Source organism: Mobula hypostoma, chromosome 9 (assembly GCF_963921235.1).
Source record: "Mobula hypostoma chromosome 9, sMobHyp1.1, whole genome shotgun sequence".
Classification (NCBI taxonomy): Eukaryota; Metazoa; Chordata; class Chondrichthyes; order Myliobatiformes; family Myliobatidae; genus Mobula; species Mobula hypostoma.
Genome location: NC_086105.1, coordinates 93440013 through 93453399, shown reverse-complemented (window position 1 = coordinate 93453399; position 13387 = coordinate 93440013). Strand labels below are relative to the sequence as shown.

The window sequence follows — 13387 nt, the reverse complement described above, 5'->3', positions numbered from 1 at the left end:
CTTCCAAAATTCTAGAAATGTGACCCCACTATTGAAGAAGGAAGGGAAACAGAAAGTAGGGATTTGCTGTCCTGTCAATCTAATATCAGCACAGGGTCCACAGTGAAGGGTGTCATAGCAGAACATCTTGAAAAGAATAATAGAACAGGACAGGGCCAACATGAATGCATGAAAGGTAAGTCATGTTTGACTAGCAGAATAGATAAAGAGGTTCAATGTGATACGTTCACGCTGTGTCACAACCATGGGCCCTGCCACAGGGTCTGCGTGCCCTTGCAGGTGGGCTATGGAATGAGTTCAGCAATCACGCTCTTGAGTATACACATCCCAGCCAATTAGTGTTTAATTGTGGTGGTATTTAACTCCCTTCCTCTTGTTCCAGTCTTGTTGAAACTTGACCAAAAGCAGATTTATGTGATCGCTCCCTGCTTACTTTTCTCCTGATTCCGGGAAAGAAGACTGCCTTTTAGCCTGACGCGTTTAAGGAGCAGTGTGTATTTATTATTAACCTTCCATGGTTGACCTGCTGTGTCAGCGTTAGTTTTAGTTTGACAGTTCTAGTTAATAGCCCTGTTGGCTTAGTACTTATTCTTTTTTTTTCCTTATATTCTGCATAGTTCCCATAAAGTCAGTGAACTGTTGATCCACTCTCTCCGCCGCTGTGGAGTCATAATCACACATCCTGTCAGCAAGTCTTTACCAAATAAAAGTGGACCCAGCAAAGAGAGTACAGTTGACCTTGGCCCTGACATTCATTGGTTATATTCTGTGGGGTGGCATGTAACACAATGGTTAGCCACAACAATTTACAGTGCCAGCGACACTCTATAAGAAACTAAAATCAATAGAAGCTGGATTGACTGACATCTGTCACTCAGAGTGGTGAGCCCTGTTCCAGCTGGAAGAACAGGTGTCAGCCCTCGCAGCAACAGTTCAGCAACTCACTGCAGGCAGCTGGAATCAGGTGGCAGCGATTACTGCTCTCGTGGCTGTGGTTTAGCAGCTTACTATCGACAGCCAGAATCAGATGATAATCACTACTGCTCTTGTAAACATAACTCATCTGCCTTTAGCCATGTTAGTCCCATTCGCAGCATCTCCCTGATCCTCCTCTTCAACAGTCTCATCAAACTCAGCCACTATTGCTCCGACTCCCATAGCCATGTCTGGACCAGAACCAAGTATTCCTCCATCAGCAAGATGTTCCGGTGACCTCGATGACTGCAGAAATTTTATTTCCCGGCGTAAGCTGTCTTTCCAAGCCCAGCCTGGTCGGTTTCGTCACAAGGTGCATAAACTGTGTACATGGTGAAACAAGAGACAATCTGCAGGTGCTGGATATCCAAGCAACACACACAAAATGCTGGAGAAACTCAACAGGCCAGGCAGCATCTACGGAAAAAAGTACAGCCGACAATTTGGGCCGAGACGTCGACTATACTTTTTTCCGTAGATGCTGCCTGACCTGCTGAGTTCCTCCAGCATTTTGTGTGCGTTACATGGTGAAACTCATAGATTAGAGCTTCTTAACCTTTTTAATGCCATGGACCCCTTTGGCAGTACAGTGACCTCTTCTCAGAATAATGTATTTAGTAAATTTTGTATCTCAACCCCATCTTGGTAAGGCATTTCTTCCAACATTTGGAAGTTTGTAAAGATGTTAGCCTCTGTTCTCTTTTTCCATATCATCAGCTTAGCCAAGAAGGCTTGTAATTTTTCAGTAACATCCATAATGGTGACTTAAGAACCTTGAATTGAAAGGAGTTTATTTCACTGATATAGTTAAAAACTCGCATCTTTAAGTGCATTTTCAGGATGGACAGACATGAGACACTCTTTTAGATTTGATGGCTTCATACTTCCATTTGCAAGAATTTTTCTGCACAAAAAGCACAATGGCTTTTGTGGCCCTTCATGTCCATTAATGCAAATGTAACCATATAATACAGTTTTCATCATACTTCCTTTTCTTTGACATTCCAACTTCAATTGGGTCTGCAAAAAAAAAGTTAAAATAAAATATTTAATTCAATTGGCATTTTTTGAAACTCAATATTTTTGTTCGGTTTTTAAGTAATTTGCTTGATAAATGTGCAAAGAAATAAGTTATTTGTATGTTAATTAAGTGAAGTGTAAGATATTGAAGAAATTTGTATGCCAAATAAGTAAAATAAAGCAGGTTTTACAATTTATCCGAAGTTTTAACTCTTTCAATGGCTTTTAGATATTCGGATAGACACAGCAGCAGCTCCGGTATTTCATCCCTCCTGGAATTGGCCCTTATTTAGCATGGAGTCACGTGGTACCACAAAAGGCCATGTGGCCTTACAGAGAGTTAAGAATTCTCATTCGAACAGTCCAGATTTGCAGAACTTTAACTAACAATAAAAACAACTCACCTCCTTCTACATATTGATCAACAAGAAATAGTAGATAGGGAGTAATGGAGAGCAACATAGATGCCTGAGTCATAAATATGAGAACATGCGACTCCATCGTTTGGTAGTTGAACAATTACGAGGTGCAGAGCTGCCTGATCGTTGGCCAGCGACATCACACAAGCGTCTGCAGAGAGGAAGGCTGTGATCACATTCAATCTGGCAGTGGTACTAATAATTACAGTAATTTCCAAGTAGTAAATGATATTTGGTGATATTTTTAACAACTGTAATGTGATATAAAAATATCTGTGATTTCTATTGGTGACAAAGTCATGGGTACTGCTAATACTACTGTGGTTTGTTGCCTACATTCATAATTGAAGGAAATGCTAAACTTCAGTTAGAGGTTAGTGAAAATACATATGTTAGTTTTTTCTCATCCAAGTTCACAGACCCCCTGGAATCTATCCATGGACCCCAGGTTAAGAACCCCTGTCTTAGATGAACCCCTGCTCAGCCTGTTCAACGCTCTGTGCAAACAAGGTTCCCCCATGGCCCAATCATTTCAGCAATTTGTTGATGAGCTCAAGAGAGCTTTTGACCTTCCAGAAAGGGCCAGGAGACTGCCCACTGTCCCCACTAAAGTAGAGGGACAGTCAGGGACTATAGAGTTAAGCTCCATAAGCTTCTACTGGAGATGTTGGAATAAAAGATCCTTCATTACTGCCTTCCAGTGGGGACTGAAGGCAGGTTTGTCATGAGATTGCAGAGACCGTAGAGAACAGCTTTCCTTCTACATGTCTGGTTGATTCATCTGGCCTGCCACTGGTGCTTGGCTTTCCCTGGTTATCATGACACAATTCACAGACTGATAGGTCCCAAAAGGCACTCCGAAAGTGGGGACTGGCATGCCTCTCTACCTGTCTGGGTCCAGCTCAAGCTAATATCTGTGAATTCACTCTTGTTTCAACTGCTAGTATTGTCTGGCATTCCAGTTGAATATATTGATCTTCTTGAGATCTTCAGTAAAAAGAAGAGCACCTGCTTGCCTCCACAGTGGACATACGAGTGTGCCACTGACTTCTTTACTGATAGTCCTCCCTGGAGCCAGCCCTTTACCCTCCCTTGTCCAGAAGAATACATCAAGGAAAATGACCTTGGGGTTTATCCATCCATCAACCTCACCAGCAGGGGCAGTCTACTTTTTTTGTGAGCAAGAAGGATGGCAAGCTCCATCCCTGCATTGAATATCAGCCCCGAAGCAACATCACTGTGAAGAAACACCACACCCTTCCCCTACTTGCCTCTGCAGTCGAGTACTTCCAGGGGGCAACCATATATTCGAAGTTAGATCTGTACAATGCTTATAACTTGTTTGTACCCGAGAAAAACAGAACACTAAAGCCTCTCCCACACTCGGAATGCTAAGATTCTCAACTCCCGTAAAGCCTGTTGGCCCCTCTTCTTTGTCCAGTTTAATTTCACCTTCACCCACTGTCCTGGCAGCAAGAGTACCAAGGCTAATGCTCTCTCTCTCAGCAATTTGATGTGTCTGAGAGCAATGACAATTCAGAGCCTATCCTTGCTTGTTCGTACTTTGCTGCTCTGGTAGTTTGGGGAATAGAGGCAGAGGTGAGGGCCTCCCTACAGTTAGGTCCAAGTCCAGTTAGGGGACCTTCAACCAGCTGTTTGTTCCTGCCACAGTGCACACCAGAGTGTTGGAATGGGGTCACTCCTACCAGCTGGTTGGTCATCCAGGAATTCAAGAGACAATTTTGGTAGCCATCTTGGTCCCAGAACAGCCACTTTGTCTATGCCTGTCCCACTTGTGCCCTGTGGGTCTGCTATGTCTGCCGCCTGTGCCTCACCACCGCCTGGTCCCACCTTTTGGTGGATTTCACCATGGGTCTGCCCCCATCTGATGGACACACTACCATTCTGGTAGTTGTGGATATATTCTCCAAGGCAGTCCACTTCACTGCACTCCATAAGCTCCCATTGGCTTGTGAGACTACCACCCTGACGTGTTCAGACTGTATGGCTTCCCTCAGGACATCGTGTCTGACTAAGGATCACGGTTCGTGTCCCATATTTGGAAGGCCTTTTGTTCACTTTTGGGAGCCTCAGCCAGCTCTAACTTGGTTTCCACCCCCAATCTAACAGCCAGACTGAGGGAGTGAACCAGGAGCTGGAGAAAACCCCGTGCTGCCTTCCTTCTTCCAACTCCATGTCCTGGAGCTCCCAATTGGTTTGGGCAGAGATTGCCCACAATAACCTCCAGTCATCCTACAGTAGCATGCCCCTAATTGAATGCCAGCAGGGATTCCAGCCTCCCCTTTTACATGACCAGGAGACTGATGTGGGAGTTCCTGCTCCTGAATAATTGGTCCAATGCTACAAGCACACGTGGAGATAGGCCAGGGCTTCTCTGCATTGCATTCAGAAACAACATGCCCGTCAGACTGATTGGCTCTGCTTCACATACCAGGGGAGAAAGTCTGCCTGGCATCTAGGAATCTGCCTTTAAAAGCTGAATGCTGCAAGTTCACTCCATGCTACTTGAGATCATTTGTGATGGAGAAGGCTATTAGCAAGTCTCATATAGATTGCGCTACCATCATCAATGAAGGTCAATGAAGTTTCGTGTTTCCCTAGCTCAAGCCAGTGACTGCCTTCTCCTTTGCTCCAGCCAGCACCTGCCTCTCCTCCCTGCTTGGTGGATGGTTCCCATCTTGATGTATGGCACAGGAAGTCGAGGGGCCAATCTTATTCACATTTCTTCTGGTCTTATATAAAAGAAACTATTTGACACAATTGCACTTCTTCCCAGCTATTAATGGTTATTCCTCAGTGCTTTTCTTAAAGATTTGAAAGTCTTGCTTCAAGGTAGTGAAACTATTTATTTGATCAATTTCTTTTGCATTCTGTGCCTCTACCCATGTTCCGTTCACACTGGGGAGTCCTTCTTGTCCATCATGCTGCCAGCAAGCATTGGTTCTCGGGAGATAGAGACTCTCCCCTCTTTCTATCCTCTGTCTGCAGGACCCTAATGCACCTTGCATGAGTCTGACATCAGGACATCAGAGTCCTTGCCCAGGCAATTCCTGCAAGAGGAAAGGGAGGAAGAGGAGGAACAAGAGCAGGAAGTTGCAAAAACATATAGAATAGATGTCACTGGAGGACAAAGGTGCCATATGCCTCTGTACGATGATCTTATAATGTCAGTACTCATCAGCTATTCTAGGAATGCCAGGAACACAATAATCTATTGATGTGCTCTTTACACATCTACCCCCATACGACCAAGGGGAATTAAGCACAATCTCATCCATTCATGCTAATATCATGGGCTGCTCGTTCCATTAGCCCCATGTCATCACACAAACATAAACTAATGAAGAGCTTCAGGAGATGTACACGAGAGCGGAGCTTTGGTTTGACCAGTGTTCAGCTTCTGTACATGACTTGCACACACATACACACACACACATCAGACCACCAACTCAGTGATAGCATACAAAAGATCAATGCACAACAAGCCCGTTCAGTAGCTGAACAATTGTTCAAGGGTCCTGTCCGAGATGCCTCATACAAGTAAAACTACATTCTATCATAGCAGCCTTGACTCCTTGCTATTGTACTTAATCCATATCTCCTGAGGCCTCAGAACGAGGCATTTCAGCCCATCAATTCTATGCTAGCTTGTAAAGCAATCCTATTCCCCACGAATTTGTGTTGTAACTTGCTTACTGCCTGTTACACTGCTGGAATTTAGGGCACAAATGAAGACTCTCCATCTCTGGCTGTGTTCAGGGCTTTCTTCATTGTGTCAATAGCTTTCTCTCTGTTTTCATTGCTGTCAGTCTTGGGTGGAGACTCAGGAATACTGTCACACAGATATAGAAGGATTCTTCATTGCTGTTTCTGTAAAAATTTTGTTTTTTCATTCAGGGTTTTTAGTCCTGACCTAAATCCCTGAATCTGGAGGACTGGTGGACCAATCTTAGCCTCTACCCTTTGACCTGTTTGGCTCTATTTCCTGAGGAGACTGAGCTCCTTTAACATCTGTTGGGCGATGCTGAGGATGTTCTACGAGTCTGTGGTGGCCAGTGCTATCATGTTTGTTGTTGTGTGCTGGGGCAGCAGGCTGAGGGTAGCAGACACCAACAGAATCAACAAACTCATTCGTAAGGCGAGTGATGTTGTGGAGATGGAACTGGACTCTCTCATGGTGGTGTCTGAAGAGAGGATGCTGTCCAAGTTGCATGCCATCTTGGATAATGTCTCCCATCCACTACATAATGTACTGGTTGGGCACAGGAGTACATTCAGCCAGAGACTCATTCCACCGAGATGCAACACTGAGCGTCATAGGAAGTCATTCCTGCCTGTGGCCATCAAACTTTACAACTCCTCCCTTGGAGAATCAGATACCTTGAGCCAATAGGCTGGTCCTGGACTTATTTCCTGGCATAATTTACATATTACTATTTAATTATTTATAGTTTTATTATTATTTAATTATTTATGGTGCAACTGTAACGAAAACCAATTTCCCTCGGGATCAATAAAGTATGACTATGACTATGAGTGACCCTACCAAGAAGCAAAGCATAAAGCTCAGACTTCAGCGATTCAGGAACAGGTTCCTCCCCTCTGCCATCCGATTCCTAAATGGACATTGAAGCTTTGGACACTACCTCACTTTTTTTTAAATATACAGTGTTTCTGTTTTTGCATGTTTTTTAAAATCTATTCAATGTACGTAATCGATTTACTTGTTTATTTATTATTTTTTTTTCTCTCTGCGAGATTATGTATTACATTGAACTGCTGCTGCTAAGTTAACAAATTTCACCTCACATGCCGGTGATAATAATCCTGATTCTGATAGCTCTCCGTGCCATTGAGACACGCAAGCCTCCAAATCATGACAAGGTTGAGGTCCTCTTGAAGGCTTCTCTGTCACCTATCCTGTCAGCTCCCCCAGGTTCTGCTGGAAGCTACTCACGAGAGTCCATTTCCAGTGGGCAATTAGTTTGCCATAACATCTTAGGGGAAACTGGAGTATCTGGAGAGCTTGATGTAGTCACAGGGAGAATGTGCAAACCACACAGACAGCACCCTAGCACAGGATTGAACTTGGGTCACTGGAAATTAACGCCAGCAAATCTTCCAGATGCGCCATTCCACACTCATGCTAACAATCATGGTCTTTCAACATAGTAGGCAGCACAGTGGTGCAGATAGAGCTGTCACTGTCTACAGCTCCAGAGATCCAGGTTCAATCCCGACTCTGTCCCATCTGCTTGGAGTTTTCACGCTCTCTCTAACACCACTTGGTTTACCCCCTACATTCTAAAGAAGTGCAGGAAGATCGATTTTTTGACCAATGTAAATTTTCCCCGTTTGTCAATGAGCAGGAGAATCTAGAAAGGTGGGAGGTGCTGAGATAGCAGGATTAAATAAGTGATGGGTGCTTGATGGTCAGTGTAGACGTGCTGGTCTGAAGGACCAGTTTCAGATACCGATTCAGATTAATGAATTTATCACTTGCACCTTGAAACATACAGTAAAATGTGCTGTTTGCTTAAGAACCAATGGAACCTAAGGATGTGCTGGAGGGAGCCCACCAGTGTCGCCACGTATTACGGTGCCAACATGGCATGCCCACGATGCTCGGCAGAACAACACAGAACACAACAAGTAACAAGACAAGCCACTTACCTCCCTCCCACTCATACAGTCCTCCAAATCAAGATAGGCCTCTGGGCCTTCCGACTTCCACAGTGGTCTTGTAGACCCAGGGCCTCAACCATTACACTTTGACTTCTGAACTTCCAATCAACCTTCATGCTTCAATCTTCGGTATAGACTCCTGGACAGTACCTCAAACTCCAGGCCTTGTACTTGGGATGCGGTGACTCACATACCTAGATGGTCACCAACCCTTGTGTGTCCTGCTCACATGGGCATCTGAAAGTGGGGGACCCACTGGTCTGGGGAGATTCACTGACTTGGTAGACCACCAGCCCTCCTGCCTCCTGATCCCATGGGCATCTGAAAGTGGGGGACCCACTGATCTGGGGAGACTCACCACCAACCCTCATCCTCACTGGTCTCATCCATAGCACTTGCCAGCCTGACGTCTGTGGATTTCCTTTGTCATATGCCCATGTAGCTGGCTTTTCAGTTTGGAGTAGAGACCTAGATGCTGGATATCCTTCACCCATCCATTTCACTGGCATTCGAATGTGGAGTGTAGACCAAAGGCCTAGATTCCAGCCTGACCTTCCTGTCCTTCAAACCTAACCTGATCCCTAACTAACCTCTCTTAACTCAAAACTATCCCTACGAGCTTAAAAAGGTAACTCTGTCTGAGCCTCAGCAGAGACAGCAGCTCAGCATCGTCTTGGCCTAACAGGCTGCGTTCTCCATCCATGATGCATTCTCTCCCTGACTTTACAACTTTTTCTTCATAAGTGCAACAGAGTGTAACCTTCAGGTGCTGCCAGCTGTGGAAGTCTCGGGAAGACAGTCTCTGGTCCTGTCAAGTGGGTGAGAATGAGATGCGAGTCCACCCCAAAACCGCACACCGAGCCCCCCCCCCGCCGTTAGTGTGGATGCTGCGTGATTTGTTACAAATCAGTACCATGAAATAACACAGCACACCGCATACAATTAAACGAGTTAGCTTTATAATTCTTAATTTGAATATCGGGTTAGTGAAGAAAAAGCAAGACAAGGGCCCATTTTAATGAAACAGGCTGACGTGCACAAGTTGGAGCTCACGGTTTCCCCTTGCCGACCCTTCTTCGATCTCAACGGCCTTGGTCGGGTCAGGGCTCCACTCAGACGTCTTCTCTCTTCATCTCCTGCTGGACAAAAGACCGAGATCACCCTGGTGTTAGGCACACGACACGAAAACACCCTCTGTCATGGGACGGCCACATTCCAAGTCACCTGTTATCTCTATCCATAACCCAAACACTGCATCTACAGAAAGACCATTACATTAGCAGTGAAACCTTTCCCAGGGTGTTACACTCTACCCAACCAAAGTTAGTCATGTCCTCATGACATTGAGATAATTTGCCAACTCTTCATACAAAGCACAAAGTCCAACCCATGTGTAAAAGGCAGTAATATGGCTGCCCAAGGCGATAGGTGCCACACTCTGTTCCCCCAGTGCTACATAGGCCAGCCTATCTGGTGGTCTCCTGATTCTCTGAGACCTCCTTAACACCTCATCTACTTCTTCTGGTTCAGACACTCCTTGGGATACTTCTGGTCTACCCAGCGAGGCTTCCCCCAGTCCATCACTCATGCCTTCCTGGAATTCAAACCCCCCTGTCCCTTGGCTGAGCCCTGCTTCATCCCTTTCAGGGTCCCGCTGAAAACCAGGCTGTCCGCAGATAGCTACCCGCGCTCCCCCCACCCCCGATTTCACCTGACTCAGCGTGAGAAGGGTTGGGAATCTCTTCCTCAATCAGTGGGGAGTTAGTAAAAGGCAGCATATACTTCACCCCCATTTCCTCAACCTCCAATTTTGCAGTATCCCATTCAGCAGTAGGGGCTGGACTAATCTCTACTGCTGTTGGTCCTTCAGTCGCCCCACATCGCTGCAGCACCCTCTTACTAGTTGTAGGCTCCAGGTTGGGCTCTGAATCAACCCGCACCCCTTGTCCCAGAGGCAGAAGGTGGTTCCAATGGAGAATCTTGACAGACCTATTCTCATCCTTTAGTTTCACCTGGAAGACTAGTATGTTTGGCATCTGACTCTCCACTACATATGGTGTAGCCGCCCACCGGTCAGCCAACTTATGCTTGCCAGGTAGCCCCAAATGCCTTATGAGGACTCGGTCTCCCGGGATGAGTTGGGAGAACCTAACCTTTTGATCATACCTCCTCTTATTTCCTTGATTCAGCTTGGCAGCTGCGATCTCCACTAATTCATAAGCCTTTTTCAGCTCCCTTCTCATATCAGACACATATTTCAGATAGGTCTTCCTCGCCAGTCCCAAAATAAAGGTCAATGAGCAACCTCACCTCGCGCCCAGACATCGGATAATATGGTGAGTACCCGGTAGCTTTGTTTCGTGTACAGTTGTAGCAGTGGACCAGATGTCTAATATGCTGACTCCACTTGTTCTTCTTGCTGATTTCCGAGGTTCTGAGCATGTCTAGCAAGGTCCGATTAAATGTTTTGGGCTGGGGATCACCCAGCAGGTGATAAGGCATAGTCTTCGACTTCTCGACTCCGAGCATGCCCAGTAACTCATGTATGAGCCTACTATCAAAATCCCATCCTTGGTCACTGTGTATCCACCTGGGGTGGCCATAGTAAATGAAATAATTCTCCCATAACAGTGAACCCCTCTGAACCTTGGTAGGGAAAGCCTGAGCATATCTACTGTAGTGATCTGTAATGACCAAGACATTCGCCATGTTGCTGGCATCAGGCTCCATTGACAGGAAACCCATACACACCAGGTCAAGGAGCCCAGCACTCTGCAAATCAGATAACGGAGCGGCCCTCGTAGACAATGTCTTCCTCCGTATGCATCGAATACATGACCTGCAGTGCTCTTTGACCTCCGGCTTCACTCGGGGCCAGTAGAACCGACCTCTGAGAAATCCATAGGTCTTCGCAACTCCCAAATGGCCAGAATCATCATGAAGTGACTTCAACACAATCCTCCAATACTTCTCAGGCAGAACCAGCAGAGAACGTCAAGGCCGGTTCGGAGGCAACGTGAGCTGGTATAGGTTCTGGTTCCTCAACTCCAATCTGGGCCATCTTCTCAGTAATGGAGGCATCACAGCGTGTTTCGTCTTCGTTGTTTTCTGGGACTGTGTTCCCCCGATACGTCAGGCCATCCCCTCATTGGGTCTTTTTTAAGTTTTCCCAACGTCTCTCTCTGCTTAGGTACCCGGGGGCTCTCTCTCCGAGGTGTTTCCCGTCATTCACACTTCCGCCTGAAGTGTCCCTCTTCACCACAGTTATAACAGACTATACCAGCTGCTCCCCTTGTCGCAGGACCCTGGCTGCTAGTAACCCTATCAGCTCCATCAAACTGGGGGGCACACCCATTGGTAACAACTGGGACATCTCAGTTCTCAACTCTGCAACAATCTCCTCTACCACTCCACAGGGCAGGCTATCCGTGGTCACTTCTCCACAGGGGACCACTGCCGAGGACTGTACCCTGTTCATAGAGGCCTCCCGCGCCTCTGATGCATTCTCCTCCTCTTGTACTTCTCTGGTCAGCTCAACAAATGAGGGAGGGGGGCACGTCTTATGAGACAGACAGAGACCCCAAGCGATCAGGTTCTGGGACTGGGGGCCTTTCGCTATTTGATCCATTCTTAACAGATCCACCTCAGATGCCTGAATGGCCCCTTTGCACCGCAAGCAATTTAGCTGCCTCTCTAGCCGAAAGATGTCGGCAGAAGGCTTCTCCCCCTTCTCCTGACACATGTTCTGTAACCCCGTCATGGGCTCCATTGGGCTTCCCGTCGCACCAAACACCTTCTCTAGTGCTTGCATGTAGGCTGCAGAAGTGGCAAGGGGTTCTGTGCCTTTACAGCTCTCACTACGTCAGCAGCCCGCCCGCTCAGACGTTCAAACAATCGCTGTTGTTTTACATCATCAGAGCACTGCACTCATCTAACAACTGAGAGGTCTTCTCCACCCAAATCTCATACTCCTCCTCCCCTTTAAGGGTGGGCTTCGTTCCTGAGCATAGCTGGGACTTTGAGCCTGGCCATTCTTCCATTTATTCGCCAGGGAGGTAAGGTCTGCTACCAACTCACTCTTCACTAGGGGGTCAATTAGACATTTCAAATCAGACCACTCCTTCCCCTCGCTCCTCTGAAATGAGAGAACCCTGTCTTTGAAGTGTCCATTCCCAGCTACAGGAGACTGGACTTGTGGTTCGGCCCACTCCCCTACCCTCTCCTGCCCCCGCAAAGTACGGACAGTCCACAGCCCCCCCTCTCCTGGGGCCCCAATAATACCAGTCAGTTCCACTTCCATTACGTCAGCACTGGTCTAAACCGAAACAAAGTCTTTGCCCACCATTTTATCAAAACTCTGCCCCACAATTGTAACATTGCCTTCAGCCTTAACAGTACTTAAAAGTCGAATTAACAATTCATCAAGAGTATGAATATCTACCCCACTCAACACGCACACATTCGTTATCAGTAACCCCATGGATTCACACTACTGCTCAACCCCGGCAGCATCCATACCCACGCATCGTAATCACTTTACCGGACAATAGCTTAGCACAGATTTAAACACACAACCCACTGGTTCAGTGCTCAGGGCAATTACACAGCATCCAACAAAATCAATCCCGAACGATACTCCCACAATTGCAACCTTCTGGTTCTGTCCACTATTTTAGTCCAGGGAAGGCAATCTCTGGCCCTGCCAGACGGGTGAGATTGAGATGAGAGTCCAGCCCGAAACCCCGTTTGTGTGGGTGCTGTGTGATTTGTTACTACAAAATAACAGACAGCACACTGCATACAGTTAAATGATTTAGCTTCATAATTATTAATTTGACTACAGGGTTAGTGAAGAAAAAGCAACAAAAGAAAAGGGCCCATTTTAATGAAACAGTCTAATGTGCACAAGTTGGAGCTCACGGTTTCCCCTTCGCCGAGCCTCCTTCGATCTCCCGGCCTTCGTTGGATCATGGCTTTGCTTCAGCATCTTCTCTCTTCATCTCCTGCCAACGAAAGACCCAGATCACCCTGGTGTCAGGCACACGGCACGAAAACACCCTCCCGTCATTGGACAGCTTACATTCCAAAGCACCCGTTATCTCTAATCATAACCCAAACACCCGTCCACAGAAAGCCCATTACATTAGCAGTGAAACCTTTCCGAGGTGTTACAAGAGTAATGAAGCCAATGAGTCTGTGTGGCGGCAACCTCAAAATCTGTGGGATCAATCAATATCATTAGTCAGAATATGCCTGGAAATATCATA

The 13387-nt window shown here is 46.5% G+C and overlaps 1 long non-coding RNA gene across 2 annotated transcripts; it reads right to left on the bottom strand.

The window, feature by feature from the left end:
* Positions 1 to 1473: 1473 nt before the first annotated feature.
* Positions 1474 to 13158, bottom strand: LOC134351862 (uncharacterized). 2 transcript variants are annotated; one of them, XR_010019281.1, is made up of 4 exons: positions 13041 to 13158; positions 9154 to 9256; positions 2400 to 2565; positions 1474 to 1995 (listed from the first exon to the last, which is right to left on the bottom strand). It is a non-coding gene; the product is annotated as an uncharacterized LOC134351862 (long non-coding RNA). The 2 variants fall into 2 exon arrangements; XR_010019282.1 differs by having other exon boundaries at positions 1476 to 1995; positions 9174 to 9256.
* Positions 13159 to 13387: the final 229 nt, after the last annotated feature.